The sequence below is a fragment of the Phasianus colchicus genome, chromosome Z, assembly GCF_987193195.1.
Source record: "Phasianus colchicus chromosome Z, bPhaCol1.hap1.1, whole genome shotgun sequence".
Classification (NCBI taxonomy): Eukaryota; Metazoa; Chordata; class Aves; order Galliformes; family Phasianidae; genus Phasianus; species Phasianus colchicus.
Window position 1 is genome coordinate 17,352,132 of NC_143476.1, and position 14,568 is coordinate 17,366,699.

A 14,568-nucleotide genomic window follows, 5' to 3' on the forward strand; every position below is an offset into this window, starting at 1 on the left:
GCCCCATGCAATCTGGCCTTGAACACTTCCAGGGATGGGGCATCCACAACCTCTCTGGGCAGTCTGTTCCAGCACCTCACCACTCTCTCTGTAAAGAATTTCCCCCTGACGTCCAACCTAAATCTCCCCTCCCTCAACTTAAAACCATTTTCCCTTGTCCTGCAGTTATCAACCCTTTCAAAGAGTTGATTCCCCTCCTGTTTGTAGGCTGTCCAATACTTTGGAAAGAGCAGATGAAAGAGGAACCGAGGAACTAACTGAGCACTGTAATTAAAATAAAAACAAAAGAAATGTGCGCAGATAATATCTGAAAGCAGCTGAGCTCCACCAGGGCACGCAGGGGCCGCCCAGCCCCCCTCCTGGCCGCCACAGCCCCACGGCCCTCAGCACTGAGGGCGGTGCCTCCCCCCTTGTCGCGACGCAGCCGTAGCCGGTAGCCCCGCCCCTCGGCCGGGAGGGACGCGCCCGTAGCTCTCGCCCCTCGCTCGGAATTGGCCTTTTCCTTTTCCCCCTGGCCGCATATTGGCCGCCGTCCGCTCGCTCCGAGAGAGAGGATTGGCTGTGCTGAGGGCGGCGGGCGGGCTGCGGTGGGCATTGGGAGGCGTGCGGCCGGGCCCGGAAGGGGTGAGCGCGGAGCCGGCTCTGGCAGTGGGTTCCGGCGGGGAGCGCGGCTTCGCGGAGGAGGAGGAGGAGACGAGCAGGGCAGCGCTGTAAAGACCCCGGGGCTGCCGGCCCGACTAGCGGCTCCCGCGGGAGCGAACGGCCTGGGGGCTGGGGGAAGGCCGAGGGGCGGCGGGGCGGCGGGCGGGAGCCGAGGGGCCGCGGCGAGCCGGAGTCCCGAGGCGCGGGGATGTCGGCAGAGCCTCCGGGCGAGGCCGATCCGGGCGGGCTGCGGGCTGCCGGCGCCCCGCGGCGGGGAGGGGGCCGCTCGGAAGGGACGCCTGGCCGAACGCGAGCCGTTCCGCGCGCACGGCGGTACGGCTGCTCGGAACGGGCGCCTCCCTCGCGTGCGGCGCCTGGGGGCTCCGGTGTGGCCGCGGGGCGCCCGCGGGGTCGGCTGGGTGGCGGGCGGCGGATCCACGTCGCGTGTGAATAGCGCGCATCTGTTACGTGGCACGTGAGCTGCCGTGATCGAAAAGCGGGCAGTTAGCGCTGCAGGTCTCATCGCAAGCGTTGTGTATAGCTGGAGCATCAAAGGATGCGTTTGTGGGCTGGGAGGCTGCAGTTGGGCCCCTTTCCCGTATTCCTCTACTGCTAGACGCTTCTTTCAGTGTGGTTCTTGTGTTCTCTGCGTGCATACTGAGGGGCTTTAGAAAGGCCTTTTTAAATGTATATAAAGTTCTTTCAGGTTGTGCGTAGGCAAAAAGAGTCTCGTAACAATAAAGAGCGCTGTCAGACTTTCCTGTTCATACACAGATCGTGAATGCAGACCTTTCGGATGTAAAGTTAATTTTGGAAAAGTGTGTATGTTTAAATTTGAGCAAGTGCAGATAGCAAGTTTGTTTGTTGTTGAGTCATACTTGCTTGGAACTGATTTCCTGTTCTTTCTCCCCATCTAAAGAAAGAAAATGCCTGGAAAAAATGGATCAGAAAAAAAAAGTGTGATTTTGAAGTGGTATTAAACTGCCGGATCGAGGCAATAGTATGAAATATGACAGTTGCTTATTTCCATCACCAATACAATGAATTGCAGTGCAGTGTTGATAGTGTGCGTGGGTTTCTGACAGATGAAGGCCCCAGAATAAGAGGTTTATAAATTACTGCCTTAACTGCTCTCTTGAAAATGTTTGCTTCTGTTAAAACAGCTTAGCATACTAAGTAAGGAATACTGATGTAATGTATTAGACTAATTCACCAAATAGTTAGATGTACAGCAAAATGCTGAGATGAATAGCAAAAATTGAACTATTTTGGCTGCTATTTTCACGTAGCAGTACGCACAGCGATCTGTAGTAATTGCTGGGTTGTGTGTGTTTTGATTCTTCATCTCTTAGGTCTCATAAGGCTTGTTTTAGAGTAAAAAAAACGTGACTGTTCTGCAGAGGCAGGAGCCAGAATACCTTGTGCTGAGGACAATGTGTTAGAGTCTCTGGCAGTTGTTTGGCATTTGAGGGATTGAGAGCTGTAGATGCAGTTGAAGTTCCAATCATAGAATTTGCATTTTGATAAGTGTTTATGGTAGTATTTCTGAATGTTTTGAATAAAGTATGTGGAGTAAACTTGTTCTAACTCATTTATTCACTGGTACTATAATGATTCCCCTGCGTTTTCATGGAAAGTGCTATAGAAGTCTGAAAGTGTCCATTACAGTGCTGTAAAGAAGCTTCAGCAGTCTTTTGTTTCTCTGAGGTCGATCTGAAAGTAATGCTGTGGAAATATTGTTTCCATAGAAACTACAATAGATACGAAGAGCACAATAACGCTTTTTGATGTAGGAAATCCTCATGTAGAAAACAGTTTTTCAGTGTAGTCACTACTGTTAGCTGTGTGTTTTCACCAGTCGTGAACAAGGGCCATGTTTATAAGTCCTGCACCAGTGGAGGTGACTTGCTGTTTCACAGTGGCAGCATTGTTGTTAGGAAATTGTTGTCCACTCAGTCCAGCTTTCACTGTACACATCCACTGTTTGGTCACTGTAACTGTTCAGCAAGCAACCATGTATGTCCGTGTGTGAAATTTATTCTACATGGAGAAATTCAGTGGCACACCTTTGCTTCGTGTGCTTGTTGATGTCAGATGCAATTTTGTCAGATTGCCTCCCTCCCCCCTGCTGCCATCTGTCACACGGTAACAAAACACAATGGAATACTGGTGTGAAGGTTCGACCTCTACTGCCATACTACCAACATCAGAAAAACTGGAGGCATTACTTTGGGAGCAGCCCAGTATATTTGGTAATGTGTTTGTACAGGTCCCCAGAGGCTACTTTGCATTAATTTTGGTTGACAAAAGCATTTTTAAAACTTCACTAACTTGAATATTTTTTCATCATACAGGGACAATTTTGAACGTGGCGTGAATTCAAATCACTGGAAGATAGAACAGTAACTGCAGCGTTCTGGTCAAAGCGACAGTGGGGGAGAGGTGCTTTGCATGCCCTTAAAACTTGCTAACTTGAGTTGTACTTTAGGCGGTACTTTATATCAGTCTTTGAAGTTTCAGCTCCTGTGATTTTTTGATAGGCTTATTTGGATGAAACACACTTAATTCTGTTAATCACAGGAACATTCTGAAGTGTTTGGGAGTAATGCTGTATTTATTTAATACAAGAGCACTTCTTAAGTTGTTAAAAGTAGAAAATATAGTCCTTGCAAGAACCTTTGTTGCCTTAAAGGCTGTGTCTCGTTGGCTGTTTGGAGCTGGTACGTGTGGAGCTGGTTATAACTTACACTGGAAACAGGTAATTATTAGCAAGCTTGTGGTAATGGGTAGAATACTCTGCAAGAGTGACAAAGCATACAACCGTGTGAATTGCTAATTGCTTATGTGTCACTGTAGAGGAAGATATCTAGAGATTATGCTGCCAATAGTATTAATCATGAAACAGCTTCTCAAATTTGATTTATTTCATGCATGATGTTTTGGTACTAGACCCATGCAGAGCATTTTGGGTAGGTAAGTATGTGGCTGGGAGCAGAAAAAATTCCAGTTGTCACATACATCTGTTCTTCGATATGTACTTAGTTACTAAAACATGATCTGAAAAGTTTGCAGGTGTTCAGATCCTAAATTCTCCTGTGGCTTTCTGGGTGCTGCTCTAACATCTGCAGCACCTTTCTCCTAGATGCTGTGCAAGAAGAAAAAAACCCAGGGTGATAGCTGAATGAATATGAAATGATACTTGATAACACAGAAAAGTGAAATACAGAAAAATTACTCTGATCCTGACAGTGGATTGTGGATGATTGCTCAGGAGATTACTGGTAATCAGTTACCCTAAAATGTCCTTCCCCATCAGCTTAGTATCAGAAGTAAGATAAATCTGAAATGATCAGGAGAAATTCCCGTAACTCAAGTGATATTAAAACATTTTCAAATGACTAAATAAGCATTCTATTTCAATTTCTTAGTAGCTTACATTGCATTATAAACAGGTGAATGTCCATGATGTGTTTGAACAAGATATTTGTAATCCCATAACAGCTTCAGAAAAGTTGTCTAGTAGCAATTTTAAGCAGTTTTTAGAGTCAGAAGTCAACAAGAGCATTTTTGACCCCTGAAAACTCACTCCTTCCTAATACATCTCTAATGTACCTCTAAGATTGTCAGAAGAGGCTATGAGTAAATGGTAGCTGTGTTTTAAAAGGAAATGACAAGAAAATCAAGCATTTATACCGCACCCTGTGAAACCAGTGTCACGTATAGAACATTTCAACTGTAATCTTCTAGGAAAAAAATGAGATGATGTGCAAAAGCAGAAAAATGAGAAGGTGATCAGCAGATAAATGGTGATTTGTCACCTGAGTTTTAGGAAAGCAAGCAAGTAGTGGTTGGGAGTAACATTGTAGGTCCTATCTTACTCTTCCCACCAGGGACTGAAAAAAAAAAAAAAAAAAAAAAGTAGCAATCCTGTTCTCAGCCCAGCATCAGTTAAGAATAATGTGAAACTCATTTCTGTGTCGTTGTGACCCCAACCTCTGGGAGGAGAGCACATGTCTGAAATTGTGATGGGCTTAGGGCCAAGACTGGGAGTGTGAGTGTGGGGAGGCACCTTGGGAAGGTCTTAAGTCTGACTTTTCCCTTCCCTTCCCAGCCTTGCCTTGCCTTCCAAAAGCTCTCACATTCAGAACTGCTATCTGGCAGCTTTAAGTTGCATAGTATTGCTACATGTAGAAACATTTCCTTTAGGTCCTTTCCATGTGTTGTTTCTGAATGTCAGGGAGGTCGTGTGCCATTTCATACTTTTTTAATTATTTGCAGAATGCTAGATCCAGTTTTGACATTGATCAGGATAGAGGTATTAACTGTGCACATCCTGTAGCCTTCTCTCTAATATTACATGGGATGTTGCTGTTTGCTACAGCGCAGTGGAAGTATTGACTCTTGCAGTGTGGGGGCCTCTATAACCTTGTGCTGTATTTTACAGAGCTGCACGCCAGCAATTATTCCTGATTTGGTAATTTGCTCAGTACTTTATTCCTACTAAACAGCAATACCCCATTGAGAATTCTCGTTTTCTTAGTATTTCTGTGATAACTCCTTCACATTTCATGTCTAAATTTTCAAATTTTATCTTGAGACCTGACTTTGGATATGTTCTGTCTGTCAGCTGGATCAGAGGCTTCTGTTACTCTTACATCCAAGAAGAGATGTTTGTGGGGGAAAAAAATGTTTAAAGCAGTAAGGTTTCACTGTTCCTCACAGGGAAAATAATAGGCACTTCTGAGAATGACTTTCATTACTATTTATAGTAGGTAAGTGTTTGTTCAGTTTGGGTTAAGCTGACCTTCTTCCTTAGCTGTCTCTATTAGAGACAACAATGCAAAAATACATCTTTGGACATGACGTGAATTCTGTCTTTTCTGAGAACATCTGGTACTTCAATTTGCACCCTGGGATTCTGCTGTCATCTTGTGCTCTGCTGTGTTTATCAGCAGGAAAGTAAATGACTGTTCTGACTTTTTAATATATGTTGAGGTCATCTGCACTGATAAAAGTAAAACCAAACCTAGTCTACTTTAAACTTTAAGAAAGTTTTGGCATTTTGCTTAGTACTGGCTTCTGTTTGTGGCCTTTCAGCTCAAAAGAAATGCATCCTGTTAATGGTTTACAGGCTGGTTCAGCCTGGTTCCATGGCTAGTGGGGTGGAGGGACTCGCAAATCTGTGCCTCTGGAAAAGGGACCTTGTATGATTAAACACAGTGGCAATGATCTGAGGAGAAACAAACTAATTTACTACATATGGAATCAGAATGCAAAATAACACACTATATTACAATATAATTAGAATTGAAGCTAATAGATCAAATATAATGAGAGAAAGAGTGTCCAAGAGCTGTAGGCCTTACAGTAGTGCTGAGGCAATGTGTGTGGTCGGGATGAGCAGCAGGGAGGAGAGCCGAAAAAGAAAAGGGAAGAGAGAACGTTGGGTGACCTACCAAGGCCTTGCATATTTTCCCCCTGAGCAGAAATGATAACAGCAAACAGTCTTCTGGGGAATGTAATAATTGTTCTTTTCTGGAACAGGCACCCAGACCTCTGGGAGCATTAACTCTCCAACTCCCAGTGCTCTACATGAGGTTATGAAGTGCAATAACAATAAACAAAAATCATAAAACCATGACACATCATTGTCAGAAAGTTTGTAACAGGAGCTGAAGCTGAAAAAAGAATGTGAGGGTCATAGGCAAAGGGAAGATAGGACAGATAAAGGGAGCGTTTTTTTTAGTAACTTTGAGTGCAAAAGAGAAAAGGAGTCAGACTATCAGTACATGATTTATTAAAAAAAAAAAAAAAATGGTAGTTTTTTAAAAAGCATGAGAGAAACTACTTCTTTATGTCTTTGTCTTTAGTTCAGTACATGCTTAGAGTGTGAACAATCATAGGACTGGGGAAGGGAGAGGAGTTGGGTGAGCTAAGCTGAGGGCTGCTGCCCGGAGGTGAGCTGTGTGGGCAGGAGGCATCGTGCCGGGTCTGGCTCCCCTTTCCCAGGCAGCCCCTACAGCACTGGGTTCTGCACCTGTGCCTGGAGCTGCCTTGATATCGCAGCATGTTTTGGTAGTTGGTGCTGGCACAGCTTCAAGGCTTTCTCCAGCTCCCTCAGAACTAGCAGGCAACGGGAAACAAGAGGTGAGTAGAGGGATGGCCAGGGCAACTGGCCCACACCAGGCAGAGGGATTTCCTGCAGTGTGTGATGTCTGGCTCAGCAATAAAAGCTGGGCGGGGGGGCTCTGATTGTGAAGGCATGTATTCTCCTAAAATCTGCATGTATCGAGGCTCTCCTTCCTGGGATGTGGCTGAACATAGCTTGTTGATGGGAATAAAGAATAATTATTTTATCCCCTTGCTTCTATACAGCCTTTGCTATTTTACTTTAATTAAGCAAGTCCTTAAGTGATTAGCTCTTTTTTTGTGTCATATTTTCTTCCCCTGTCTCAGGAAGGGAGATAGAGAGAGATGTGTTGCAACCCAGCAGCCCTTCAGTTAAAGCACAGAGCAGATCACTGCAGGGGCTGCTGCCAAAGTCAGACTTCTTGTTTTTCCAAGCTGTAATGCTCTTTTCTAAAGGGAGGGTGAGGCTTGTTCTTAATTGGTTAGGGCATACGATACATACGCTGTCCTTATCTTTAAAAGCTCTTAGTGCTTCAGTTGCTTAATCTTTCCTGTCTCTTGAGTTGAGTTTTAATGTAGAATTTCTGCAGAAGCTATTCCTCAGGATAAAAACTGGAAAAGCAATTATTATGGTGAGCCAGTGCTGGCAGTCAGTAAGGCAGATTTGCATGTCCTACCGAAATCAGTGCTAAGTCAAGGTAGAGGAAAGTCATTCAAACTATTTCTAGTTCTGACCTAAAATCTGAGCAAGGCAGTGCAGATAAACTTGACACCATGTAGACTATGAACTGGTACTGGTTAAATGCTAGAAGGATGGTGAAACATCTGATGGAATAGTTGCATATAAGGGTTCAGTGAAGAGTGAGTCCCTGGCTGAGGAATGCAGGAACCTTGGCAGCAGTTGGCATAGTGATCCCTGGTTCTAGCTGCTTTCTTCTGGCTTAGTTTTGCCACCTCAGTTATGCTGTTAGAACTGTCACCTGAGCTTTAAAAAAGCCAGACCCTTAAAGAATGGGATTTGTTAAAGTTAGCTTGATCCAATTCACAGATCGACAGCTGAAGCAACAGCGGAGTGATCCTGCCTGACCCTGTCCATTTGGCTGAAGTGAGTGGGCAGCAGCATCTGTGTGGGGATCCCCTACACCCTGCTGACAGGAAGAGTCTCAATGATGCTTAGGATCTGCAGGGTCCTCAGCTTTAGGGCAATGTCTAGGGACAGAAGGAAGTTCTGACAATACAGGGGTTTGTAGCTATTCTGACCCTGCAGTGTGGGAATGTGCATACTGACTAATGCAGAAATTGAACCATGTACATTCCAAAGTTTAACTGGACTGGAATGTTTCAAAACCTTCATTTTGCAACTCTGGCACAAAATGCATACAAAACAGCAAACTTTAAGAGAAATCTGAAGTAGAAACTGTGTTCAACACAGTGAAAGGAAGCTGCTGTCAGTGGTGTTCATCCTCTCATATGGTATTTGGGGAGAGATTCGGATTAGTATCAGAATATTTTGCAGCGGTCTTTGTTTAGGAGTCTTATTTTAAAACTGGTGGAGGAAGATAACTTTATTTGTTAGTAATTATTTGGTTTTATTGTATTTATTATATGTATTACACATTTATTACTTTCTTTTAGGCAATTCAAAGGAATGTCTACTGTGTTACCATAGTCTAACACGTCAGCATTTGTATGATATTGTGCTATCTAACACTAATTTCTATAGGTAACAAAAATAGGAGCATGAAACCTCCCTCAAATTTATGTTCTTCTGTTGAAATCAAAAGCTTTTTTTCTGAAGCAGCATTTTAGAATTTCCATCTTCTAAGTTGTTGTTTTATGCACATGGTTAGTAATGTGTTTCATCCATTATCACCCGGCTTCAGACAGTAACAAAGCAGTACACAGATGTTCTATCTTTTACAGGTGGCATGTTTTTGGAGGCCTCCTCTTCCTTCTGTCTTTTCCTCTGTGTTCCCAAAAAACAGTCTGTTACTGCTCTTCCACCCAACAGCTGTGGTTTCCAGTTGCTGCTATTGCAAGGAGAGGAGCAAACCCTGTTCTCTTGGTCTCTTTACCCCCCACCTGCTGGAGTCAGAATGCTGCAAAAATCTTTGTTCTGCCTTGTTCTGGGCAGGTTGTGTTCATGAGAACGGTGCAGAGCAGAGGTGGAGTGAAATATCTCTCAAGTGTGAGAACCTGATTCTGGTACTCTGTATGCTTAGGGTCATATAGGCAGTTGATATTACTGTTTTACTGTCAGTGGCATTGATTCTACCAAAATTGATAGAGTCAATCTGGTGGCACAAGGGTGTGTAAATACTTTCTAGAGTTTAGTTTGATGTGACATAATAAATAACTGTGAAGAGCCCAGCAGTGTTCTTGGAGTTCACAGTGTGTAAATCTTGTTGTTTTTCTTGACTCTCTAAGTGGTGTTAAATGCAGAATTACTTTGTCATTAAAGTGAAGGAGTTGGCAGTAAGCATCATTTTTTCCTCACAAAGACATTCAGGTATCTTTAATTGCCTGTACTGTGCTTCCAAAGTTAGGCCCACAGTGGGAAAGAAAGTGTGGTTGTGTTTGCAAAAGGGATCCTTTGCACTAGTGAGATTCCAGAAACCTAAATTGGTCAGTCTGTTTGAAGATACAGCCAGCTGATGTTTCAGTCGTTAACAAAATAATCAGTTTATGTAATCCAACAGGTAAACAAAAAAAGGTTTGTTTTAATTTAGCGTGAATGCAGCAGAAAGTCAGACTGACGGCTTATTGAAGTGGGACTGCGGGCTAGTTTCAGCCGCAGGCAAAGATAAGGAGCTGTGCTAAGTAAAAACATTGACTTAGTGGAATTCCTATGCTCAAAGGAGAGTGCAAAATGACCTGGAAGGTTAATGAAAAGACAATAACTAATGCCTGAAAAATAAATCCCTGAAGCATACTCCATTTGTTAGTATCAGCTCAACTATGTGTATTTTGCTTATGGAAATAACACTGTTGTGTTCTCAAATATCCTAATGAGCAGTGTAAAGTCGCTGCTAAACCAAAGACTGAAGAAGGAACTTTCAGATAAGTGCATCAGGTTCTTTAGTAAAATGTTTAATTTTTATTTCTGGTGTGCTTTTCCAAGATGTAGATAAATCTCAATCAAAGAAGCTAAATTCCCTTTGAACATTCTTTGTTTTGAAAGTAAATTTTCTAGTTTTTGTTATTTGGAGTTTGTGAGCATAATGTATTTCAAGGATTTCAGTGCTAATCTGGCTGTAGTGGGAGGAGAGGTGGGAATTGTGACAATAGCATGTTGTTTTAAATTATTCACATTTTCATTCTGTGACTTTCTTTTGTGAACTGAAATGATAAAATCTGTCTTGTCCAGAGCACTGCTGCTTGTAAAACTGGAAATTCACTGTTGTTATTTAAATCCAAGTTGAGTAACTGGAGTCTCCATCTAGGCAATTTTGGATGTGGAAACAAGCATAAGTTCAGGGGCATGTGGTTAATAGCTTTTGGAATAAAATGGCTTACTTGGGCTAACAGCTTTTGGAAATAACTGCTAAGGGAAAGGTCCTTATTCTACATCTTCTAGGTAAAGCTAGCTAATGCTAAAGTTTGGTTTTAGATTTTTATTAAGATAGCTGAAAACAAGCTTTTTTTTCCTCTCAGAACTTCTTATTTACAGATAATATAGTTGAATTAATGTGTTGTGATACAAAGGATGAGGGACAATTAGCAACTTCATCAGCTTTACTGTTAATTGCTGTGAATCGGTGCAGAAGCATAACTTTTTTTTTCTCTGCATGAATTTAGTTGCAGGCCTTCAGGGAGATGTGGTCTATTTTGTCTTGGTCAGTTGTAATGGTCACTTCAGGGACTTGTCCCAGCAGCAAATATTTCATGACAATTTCCCAAAGTAAGAAGACTGGGAAGAGGAAGGGTGGTGAAAAGCAATTTTTTTTTTTTTTTTAATTTTTATTTTTTCCCTCTCCTTTACTTTAATATGATAAGCCTGTCAGTGTCACAGATCTCCACGTTTTTGGTTCAAACAGAACAGTAGGTACAATTTGTTCATGATGTAGTTTTCTCCCTGGCTCGCTTTGTTAAAGAAGTCTTCTTTGTTTCTTTGCCTTATTGAACATATTTGGAGAAACTCTTAATGTCTTTCCAGTTCTTAAGTGAGCCAGAACTTTCTACTAAAAAGAAATGCTGCCACAGAAAGCTTTATGCACTATTTCATGGTCAGCAGTTTACAGATGTGTTTTGTGCTCTGAACGTGCAGCTTCTGTCAGGAAGCCATCTAAATAATGCATAAATATCTTCAATAATTACATTTCTGTATAGCTTTTTTACAAACAAATAGCATGCACAGGTTTTCATACCATTGCTCATTAATGTCAGTAATGGAAAGGCGAATGCTAATGGCTGGTGGGAAGGCAGGCTCCTCTTTATTAGTTGAAAATCTTTATCAATTTATATTTAAATTTGTCTGAGCACAAATTTGTTTTTATATCAGCTAGTTGGAGGAGTGAAATTTAAGTATCTACTAAGAATTTATTCCCATATTTTTCTTGTTGCATATCTATGCAGTCATCATTGCAGAATCACTGCAGACTGTTTTCATAGCAATCATAATACAGCTTGAATTAAAAAAAAATAGCACATTCTTTTGGTCAGTGTTGTCACATGCTTTGAAAAGGAGACTGCTGGAGCAAATGGAGATTAATGAAAATAAAATGTTGAATTGATGAAGGCTGTAAATGAGATGCAAGTGCAATTAGGTGAACCTGTCAAATTCAGTGATTATAGGGTACAGGCTGAAATTTGGCATATATAGATTCTTGGTTGCTCTTTCCATTTAACTGTTAGTGAACAGACTCTTCAGGAGGTTCAGAGGTTTGCTTGGCTGGTTTTTATACACTGGTAAGGGAATAAAATACTCCAAATTGTCAAATTCATAAATGAGAGTTTATCTAATTTATATGTTATCACATTCATGATGGGCCAGGATTATGCATGAGGACAGTCGAAGCAGATTATGTGGTGTACTCAAGTTTGTTCTGTTGTTTCTCTGTTTAAATGTATGCAGACCAAGTTAGAAAACTCAGTTGTCTTCTCTTCAAGCTACAGGAATTATTAGGTGCAGAAAAAAGGGCATTCCATATTACAACTTTTGAAGAACAGCAGGATTTTATTAAAGTGGCTTGGATAGGCTTTGATTTCTTTGATTTTCATAACTTTTAACAGTACTTCTGTGAATTAGACTCTGAACAACATGACGCTGTCCAAGTAAGTTGCTGAGAACTGCAGATCAGACAAGCCTGCCTGCACCTGTGGCCAGATCTCCCATTCAAGAGCTGGGTACAGCACATTTCACACCCACCCAGATGGTGGCAGCTTATGGGTAGTACCCATTTCAGGCATGCAGATGAATAAATGTCTGGTGCCTACTCATATTTGTTATCTAGGTAGAAGTATTCTCTTCCCTTAATCCAAATGTGAAATCCAAATATTCAGTAAAAGGTAGAAGTTTTCACTAATTTAATCTAATAAACTTCTCTCAGGGCAGAATGGCATCTTTTAAGAATAATTGAATACAAGATGAAAGAATTACTTGGAACAGAAAAGACATTGCATGCAACTTTAAAAGTCTAAACAGCTGTGAACATCACTTTAAAACAACAACAAAATCCAAATGTTTGTGTTCAGAGATTTTGACTCTCCAGAGTGGACATCTGTTTGTGAAGAATACCGAGGAATTAAGAATTAAGCAGTTACATTGTGTTTTTACCTTCTACTTCAGCAAGTTTTATTAGCATGTTTGAGGGCTGACTTCTGTCTTGCTGTACTGATTTAGCAATCTAACTGTTGGGTTTTGCTCTACAAGTTGTCTGGATGTGACTGCTTACTGTCGTCTCCCTCTGGCACTCTGCTTACCAATCACGTTATAATCTGCGGAAATTGAACAATTCAGAGCTTGCTTGAATAAATATAACTTGCTGATTGACTTAGTAAGGATATTAACTGGTTGACTAATTAGGAAAATTGTCAGTTCCTCCCCTCCCACTTTTTTTTCGTTGTTGCATTGGTCGCAGAGATTGTTTTGGCAAAGATGATACAGGGTTGTTTTCGCCTTTCTAACGGCAGCGTTTGAAAAGAATTGCAGGAATAGCATAGTTAATGATGAATTTACCATTTTAGCTTCTGCTGTTCAATATAGTATGAACAGCTGTGGACAAATACATGCAATTTAAAAAGAAAAAGGTTGTATGTATCAAACTACAGAGGTAAATGAGAATCTTGACCTGCTCATTTTTTAACTTTTTTTCCATAGAGGTTCGGTCGGGCTGTATCCCAGGTCTGTAGGAATGAGCAGTTTTGTGACACTGCCACTAGTGATAGATGTGTTTGAACTTACACAGTGTTTGTGGAACTGGGCCATAGTTGTGGAGACACTTCATGTGCTGGGAGAAGAGTGGAAAGGAAAGATAAAGTAGGATTATACATTCCAGAGGAGATTTAGAGCTGTAGATTTAATGTTTTACGTTATAGCAACATCACTGTAGTAAATGTTTTTTAGAATTGGCTAAAGATCACAAAAAGTGAAGCTGACAAGATTAAATTAACTCCTTATGTTATACTTAAGTGTAACATTGCAGTTCTAAGTAATTGAATTGCAACTATTTGCTTTCCAATTTTGAGCGCTGCAAATATCTTTATTATTGCTGTAAATTCACCTGGGAATAAAACTCAAATACTTCAGACTCCTGTGAGAGACATTTTAGTGTGTGTAATTTTCTTTCATTTACTCCACCCATAACTTTTTCCTTGTTATCAAGCAAAAAAAAAAAAATTATTTTCTAGAAGTTTGCCTATTTTTTGAGGCCTTACATTCACCACCACTGTTCTCTGTTGATTTTTTTTTTTTTTTTTTTTTTTTGCTGTGGGGAAGATCTGACAGGAAGTATTTCAACTTAATTCATGGAACTTCTGAAGTGCAGTTGCTAGGAGAAGTTTTTGAGTTGCCGTGCTGGCAGTTGTAGACAAACTCTTGTAGGAGGCTGTGTCTGAACTTAAGACTGTAGCTTCTTCTGGAAGCTGTACCTTGTAATAAGTAGATACTTCTATTTGCTTGTCAGCTAAAGTTGTTGTATCTGGGCTGTGGGCTGCATACTGTCGAGTCCCTCCTTGTAGGCACCCCCTGCCCTGTGCCATCATGGTGGTGGTTCTGCCCCACTGATCAACCCTGCCTGGCTCTGGGCACACACCCATCACAGCAACCACACATCAGTGTGTGATCAGCACCGTGTATGCAGGACACAGAGAAGGCACGGTGCAGTGCCAACTCAAGTTATGGCAGATAATTGTATGCACTGTGATACATGGGCTAAACACAGCCCTGCTTTCTGTTTTGATGGAAGAATTTGAGAACTGGTTTCAAGATTGCCAAAAAAAAAACTCAGCAATTTTTTTGTGTACTTGCAACTCCATTTTCAGTTGACGTAACTACATTACCTACAGATTTTTAAACAGAATACATAGAGTGGCAGTTCAAAATGTGATCATTTTGTTGGACTTTCATAAGCCCTCTCTTACAGAAAGAGAGAGCACTCACTTCACAATCACACCTTATTCATATCACCGCTTTTGGCAGCATGTACATTTGTGAACAACAAATGTAAACATGGGATGAAGTTCAGGAAGAGAAAAATTTCATCAAAAATTGCTGACAAACACTTGGAGAACTCACTAAGAATTGCAACTGCTGACGCTGAAGCAGGCTGTTGCATTAGTTGCAAAGAAGCAAAATGA

The 14,568-nt window shown here is 41.5% G+C and overlaps 1 protein-coding gene across 2 annotated transcripts in view; it reads left to right on the plus strand.

Annotated features, from left to right (window-relative positions):
- The first annotated feature begins 280 nt into the window (after window positions 1-280).
- PJA2 (praja ring finger ubiquitin ligase 2) overlaps window positions 281-14,568 on the plus strand; it is a 37,174-nt gene continuing 22,886 nt past the window's right edge. Inside the window, exon 1 of one of the 2 annotated variants that reach the window (XM_031605033.2) lies at window positions 281-624. The gene's annotated coding sequence lies outside the window, so the exon portion shown is untranslated. Of the gene's footprint in view, window positions 711-14,568 lie in introns of both variants that reach the window. The other variant, XM_031605032.2, reaches the window with a different exon arrangement.